Source organism: Pinus tabuliformis, chromosome 6, assembly GCF_031772625.1.
Source record: "Pinus tabuliformis cultivar Carrire ecotype Pingquan chromosome 6, CPIR1, whole genome shotgun sequence".
Classification (NCBI taxonomy): Eukaryota; Viridiplantae; Streptophyta; class Pinopsida; order Pinales; family Pinaceae; genus Pinus; species Pinus tabuliformis.
In genome coordinates, this window is record NC_142292.1 from 1,255,866,870 (window position 1) to 1,255,873,815 (window position 6,946).

A 6,946-nucleotide genomic window follows, 5' to 3' on the forward strand; every position below is an offset into this window, starting at 1 on the left:
TGAAAGAAATGTTATGATAACCCAAATAAATATTTGGGTTTGATAATTGATGGTATGGACCAAAAGAAAACACTTTTGCCACTTTTTGTTCACACACCAAAAAATTTACAGGAGGAAAATTTTATTCAGTTTCACTTGGTTGGTTGTATGGTCTTTAATGGGAAGTTGTTGCCAAGGGTTTACTTCACAACTCCAAATATTCATAATAATGAAAATATGACCATAACTATAATTCATGATGTGGTTTCTCATTGGTTTGGTAGTCTTCCTGAAGTTTTGTATTTGAAATTAGATAACACAAGCCGTGAAAACAAAAATCAAGTTGTTTTTGGATATCTAAACATGCTTGTTGAATTGGAAATTTTAAAAAAGGTAAAGGTTGGCTCCTTCTTGTTGGGTGCACTCATGACCATATTGATCATATATTCAATCGTTTTTCAGTAACATTGAGGAGGAAGGATGTTGGAAGCCTTCCATCACTAATTGAATGTATTAAGAAATCATACATTCTAAAGCCTATTTTCATTTGTTGGAAGAAACTATTGACATGCGAAAGTTTATTCTGGGATTGCATGGTGAAGACAAATGCATTGAACAACTTAATGACATTAGCTTTCAACATCAATTTTGTATCAAAAAAATTGACGGGAAAACACTTATATGGGGTAAGAAGTATTCAATTGTTGTAGAATGGGGGTCATCATCACATTTAGCATTTTTAAAGTTCATTCCAGATCATCCTGTATTTGCATCAAAGATATTATTATTACAATTAGTCGTTGAACTCCATAATGCACAAAGGCATAAGAGAGATATAAATTATTTTGCATGCCTGGAAGAAATTAAAAGATGTATTAGAAATACATATGAGTACTTTGATGTTGTTGATTGAGTTTGGTGGGAGTCTTTTTTCAATAATCAAAGTGATATCATTTCAAGATCAAGAAATGAAGATACACTTTTGGAGACTCCATTTATTTGGCCACAAAATATGCCAAATGGACAAGAGGAAAGACACATTGTTGAACATCAACAATCTCAAGGTATTTTTAATTCTCCACAAATAAAGGAAAGATAAAACTATATTGGTGTTAGAAGATCACGTGCACAACGTGAAGCCATGGAAGACCTTTACATGGGTTTTGTACAAGATGTTAAGGAGGGTTGCATGATAACAGTATTAGCAGATGTAGATCCACTTAGCTATCCATTATATGTTTCCAAGGTTATACAGGTCATTAAAGAAAATAAAGATATTACAGTTATTGAAGTACATTGGTATGCCACAAATACCCACCCATTCAATGGTGTGTACAAGCCAGAGATGGTAGTTAATAAACAAATTGGCAGAAAGAGAAAAAAAAGGTACAAATATAAATCATCGCCACACAAACATATTAAAATTGAAGGATGTTAACATACTTGTTTATGAATTTAATTTAACAAAGAGAGGAACTCTTCGCTTCAGGACCATAGATATTTTGAAGAAGTTACTACTAGAAGAAACAATGTTGAGATGGGAGTCTGTTGAACCTAGTCATAAATCTAGAAGACTTTTGAAACTTGAATGGTGGGCATGCATGTTGACTCAAATGGGGCTCTAGTTGATGAAAGAGAAGAATATGGGTCATCTTCATCAGCGTCCAGTCATTCATTTGAAGATGTAGATTTTGATGGTGTGCCAGAACCTATGAGTGATTTTGAATAAATGTCTGAGACGTTTTATGTAAATGTGTTTGCATGGTAACTTGAAATAAATATTTTGGCTTCCATATAATCTTACCTGAAGTTATGAGTCACTTCTATGTTTGTTGGATTATATGTTTTAATTATGAAGAATTCATCTCCTTAGAATATCCACAATGTAATCACAATGAAATAATGAATTTCAAGTCCGCATGGGGTAGCTCAAGTGGCAATGGCCGTGGAAATGAAGTCTCACCGAACCGGAGATCTTGGGTTCAATTCTTGTGCTACCCTCCCTGGAAATGGGGTGAATAACGGACATGTAAAAACTCGAAAATGAGAAGGTCCCACCTAAGCTTACAAAAAAAAAAAAAAAATAATGAATTTCAAAAATAATTCATGTTATATTCAATCTACCAAAGTTGATATTTTGATTAAAAGTAAAGAAATATTTAAATTTTAATGTTGATTTTTTAATATATATATAGTGATATTGCCATGATATTATTTATTGTTATCATTTGTTATAAGATAGTTTTAAAAATGGTGAAATTTTAATGCCTCATTAAAAGGGGACACTTCATTTTGATGGTTGATTTTTAGGTTTTTGTTGCAATAGGATAAGTTATCTTAGACTAAGATTTTAAAAGAGCTATAGTTTTAGCCTTTAAAATAAAAATTACTCTTGGAATAAATTTATTTATTTATTTATTTTTTTCGAGTTATGATATTTTATCTTTAATGTTTTTTTTTTTGTTTTTTGTTTTTTGTTTTTTTGTTTTTTTTTGTTTTGTTTTTTTTTTGTTTTTGTTTTGTTTTTTTGTTTTTATTTTTTTGTTTTGTTTTGTTTTTTGTTTTTTGTTTTGTTTTGTTTTGTTTTGTTGTTTTGTTTTTTTTTTTTTTTTTTTGTTTTTTTTTTTTTTTTTTTTCCACTGGAAAAATCCGTAATTTTTCATTAATTTATAGAAAAATTACAACCAGTGACCTATCGCAAGGAGTGTCTTAACAATGCACCCATTCACCGTAAATCCAAAGCCCCATGGGCTTATTGCAACACTAGGACTTCCCGGGAGGTCACCCATCCCAGTACTACTCTAGCCCAAGTGCGCTTAACTACGGAGTTCTAATGGGATTCGGTGCATTAACGCTGGTATGATCACACCCTTATTTTTAATGTTATTGTTGAAAACAATTACAATTTTAGGGTTTTTTACAGTCAAGATATTTTATCTTTAACAACATGGATGGAAATTGTTGGAATTATAAGGCTTTGAGACATGCTATTTTATATTTAATATCATGTCCAAGAATTGTTGGAATTTTACGGTTTTTCAAAGTCCATATATTTTATCTTTAATTCCATTGTTAAAAGTGTCAAAATTGTAACTCGATATATATATATATATATATATATATATATTTTTTTTGAAGCATCAACATTTATTGTTTTGAGGGTGTTTTTTCATCCATTTAAAAAAAAGAAAATTGGTTTTTACTTCTATTTAAAAAATTTGTTGAAAATTTACCCTAAAAAAACATCGTTCTCGCATACACAATTTTAGTTTTTGGGTTGTTTTTTCATGTTTTTTGGGGTTTTTGGGCTAGAGTTCTTGCTTTGAGGTAATATTTATCATTTGATCGGTAACTATGTTAGAGGGATAAGTAATGGATATAGTCCCTAAGAGTCCTTAGCAAATAAGTCTTTGACTTTGGATTCTTCCATCTTGTTCTTCTTTGGTGGTCCTTCATCAACAACATTTGCATGTTCCCTCTCTCTCTTCTTATTTTTCAGATTCTTACGAAAATCACTTTTATAGTGACCCACCTTGTGAGAATTGTAGCATTTAATCTTGGATAGGTCTATATTTCTTCTAGGTCCTTTAGAATTCTTGAAGGTTCCTTTGTTCTTGTGATGAGCGGAATAGGCATTTGAATTTTTCTCCTTTTCATTCTCTTTGCTGTTTACTAATGAAATTCTGACTTCTTCTTGACTACATGCATTCCATAATTGTTGAAATGTATGAGTTTCCTTCCAACTCTTAAGACCTGATGAAAAACAACTCCACATTGATTACAAGCTCCTTTTCAGGTACTATCTCATCTATTGCGTGGAGTTCATCTCTGATTCTAGCCATCCTTACAAAGAAGGATGCCACAATATCTTCCTTTCTCATATTTATAGTTCTTAGTTCACTCTTAAGACTTGCAATTTGACCAAGATCCTTGATTGCGAAAAATTTGGAAAAGGCGTCATACATCTGTTGAGCAAAATATATGTTGGATATATATGGTATGAGGTTCTCCTTTATTCCATCCACCATTAGGGTCATGGCCAATATCTCCGTTTCTCCGAACTTTGCCTTTTCTGCATCACTTGATTCATTTGTAGGCTTCTTTACATTTCCTTTGACTAGATCCAAGACTTTATTCTTCTCGAGGATGAGATCTGTCCTTTTTTTCCATGCCCTCTAATTGGATGCTCCTTCTAATTTGTTTTATCCATTCATTGAGTTAGACATTTTTCTTGAGGATAGTAGGCTTGAATTCTTATATGATCATTTTCCTTGATAACCCTTATTTAAACTCCTTATCTTCAGACTGCCTTTTTCCTTCTTCTTCACCTTAGCTCTGATACCATGTTGGAAAATCAGAAAGGCAGAAATATTTTCTTTATGTTTATAATTACTTGTGATATTCTTACATTCTTATTAGCTTTCTTGTGTTCTTCTTTTATCTTAGTTCATCAAGCAATTACCAAAATCATAACATGAAGATCAAAGACACGAGATGTAGGCGGGAAACCAGGGCAAAACCCTTATCTAAGGGAAAACCCAGTCAACAAATCTTCCTTCAATAGTTTCACGAGATAATTCAAGACTCCTTGACCTAGACATAAACTTCCTCCAACCACCAAGTCAACCCTTCCCTTCTTCTGCAGATGATAACCTGCCAGCAACAACTTCGACCTAGATGCAACAACAGATCTTCGACCTAGTAGCAACAACAAGAACTTCGACCAAGTAGCAACTTTGACCTAGTAGTAACTTCAACCTAGAAACAACTACGACCTAGTAGCAACAACACTTCGACCTAGAAGCAAAAACACTTCGACCTAGAATCAACAATATAATTTCGACCTTGATGCAACACTTCGATCTTCCAACAAATCTCCCAGTAAATTCACACGTGAGAGAGAGAGACAACTCAAAAACTTCAATTTCCTTCTCCAACAAATCTCCTTCTATTTCTTCTGCAATTTTGTATTCTTCTGCTTCCTTCTCTTAGATATCGCAATTGTGTGAGTGATCCTTCAAATGAATAGAAATGCCCTTATTTATAGCTTCTTCTGTGGGTCGAATTACTTCATGTATGTTGACTTGATCAGGTAAGGGTTGACTTGGTGTGGAGGTGACAAATGACTTATTTTACTTAATAACAATTATTTTTACATGATTCAAAAGCCCAAGAAGGGTCTCATTAAATGGACAATGACTCTAATAACTTAATATAAAACCTAGAAGTCCTCAATGGGGACTTTGACCTAAAACATGATGACCCAAGTATGAAACCCATGCTTTAATAAGTCATAATCATAATAACAAAAAAGCTCTTTTTCTTTCTTTTGATAAATACATTTCATTATGACTCAAATACAGTTATGAAGACCAAAACTAGTTACATTCTTCAATATAACTGAAGTCCCTCAATTTTGACTCTTTGGTGGAAAAAAATGCGGAGCGTGAGAAGACTTTTGGAAAGAATAAAGCTCAAACCATTAGAGATATTTTGTGCCTTGCTTGAATAGGGGAGAACTAATCACACGATTATTATAGTGGAGAAGGTAGTTATAGATTATGTGGAAAGAAGAATTTCAAAGGTAGGGGGGCGAGGTAAGAGTGGACATGAAACAAAAGGCTATAGAATCCCATGGTAGAAGATCAAAGAAAAACAAGAACAAAAGGGAGATAAAGGTAAAGCCCTTGAATCATGTCATTTTTTTGTTTCTCACTGCAATATCGACATAAATGAATATTTTTTCAAAGCTTCATTTGATTCTTGGAGAGATATTTGGTTACTTGACAATGGTGCTACTTGTCATGTGACATTCTAAAGAGATATTTTTGAAGCATTAAAAAATAATGTAAAGGGTGCAATGTACCGTTGTAGATAGATCAAACCTCAAACTTGTAGGAATTGGCACTTTCAAGCTCAAATTGCTTGCATTCCTATATTTCTTTTGCATGATGTTTTTTTAACTTCCCGAGTTGTGGAGGAACTTGTTGTCTCTTGTGAAAATTCAACCATATGGTAATTCCCTTCACCTATTTGCTGCAAAAATTGAAATAAGTAGGTCTTCTAGCAACTTGATCATCATGACATGATGGCAGGATGATAAAATGTTGAAGCCGAAAGGGTGATGCAGGTATGACCATAGGTCCTGCACTTAATAATTCACACACACATATAATTCTGAAAATTACAGACAATACATATGCACACCAAATTAATTAAGAAATAAAGTAATTATAGGATAATTTTTGGCCCAATGATTGGCCTTTTCATTCCTCACACTCACTCACACAATACATGCTTTTATGCCTCATAGGCTCACCTCAATTGTTACAAATGGATTAGAACCCAAGTAGGTTCTAGATCTCTAAACTAACTCCAAAAATATCTCTCATGATCCCTAACATCTCTCATCCAATCCCTTATCCCTAGATAGGAGATAATGAATCCATAATCTTCTCAAACCTTCCACAATACTCTTGAATCTTCTCCTATTTACAGAAATTATCATTTTATCCTAAAACTATTAGAAAAATACATTAATTAATTAAATCCTAACTTTATAAACTAACTCCTCTAATAAGCAATTGACTAAAGTTAGATGCACCTGCATCAGACTTCCCAGGTAAAAGAAAATCATGGTCTTCTGACCATCGGTCTTTATAAGATGATAAAAATCCTCTTGGATCCCAAACTTTAGTTTGTCGTTGATCAATTTATTGTCATATTGTTGCCATTCTGTTGTTGTCTTTTTCTGTCTTCTAGGATTCCAAACTTTATGTTGCAATTATTCCTTCTCCTTGCTGATGTATGCTTGTTCTGTTTTCATCAACAATATTCCACCATCTTCTTTCCTTCCTGCGATATGTCTCTTTTGTGACACTTTCACTATCAATCTTCTAATCTCTTTAATTGCCATGTCCAACTTGTCTTCTTACTGGTAAAAATCACCCATTCTTTGTTGAAAATG

General features: G+C 32.9%; 1 pseudogene; it reads right to left on the bottom strand.

The window, feature by feature from the left end:
* Positions 1-2,731: 2,731 nt before the first annotated feature.
* LOC149263218 (5S ribosomal RNA) lies at positions 2,732-2,850 on the bottom strand (annotated as a pseudogene).
* Between the last annotated feature and the right edge of the window lie 4,096 nt (positions 2,851-6,946).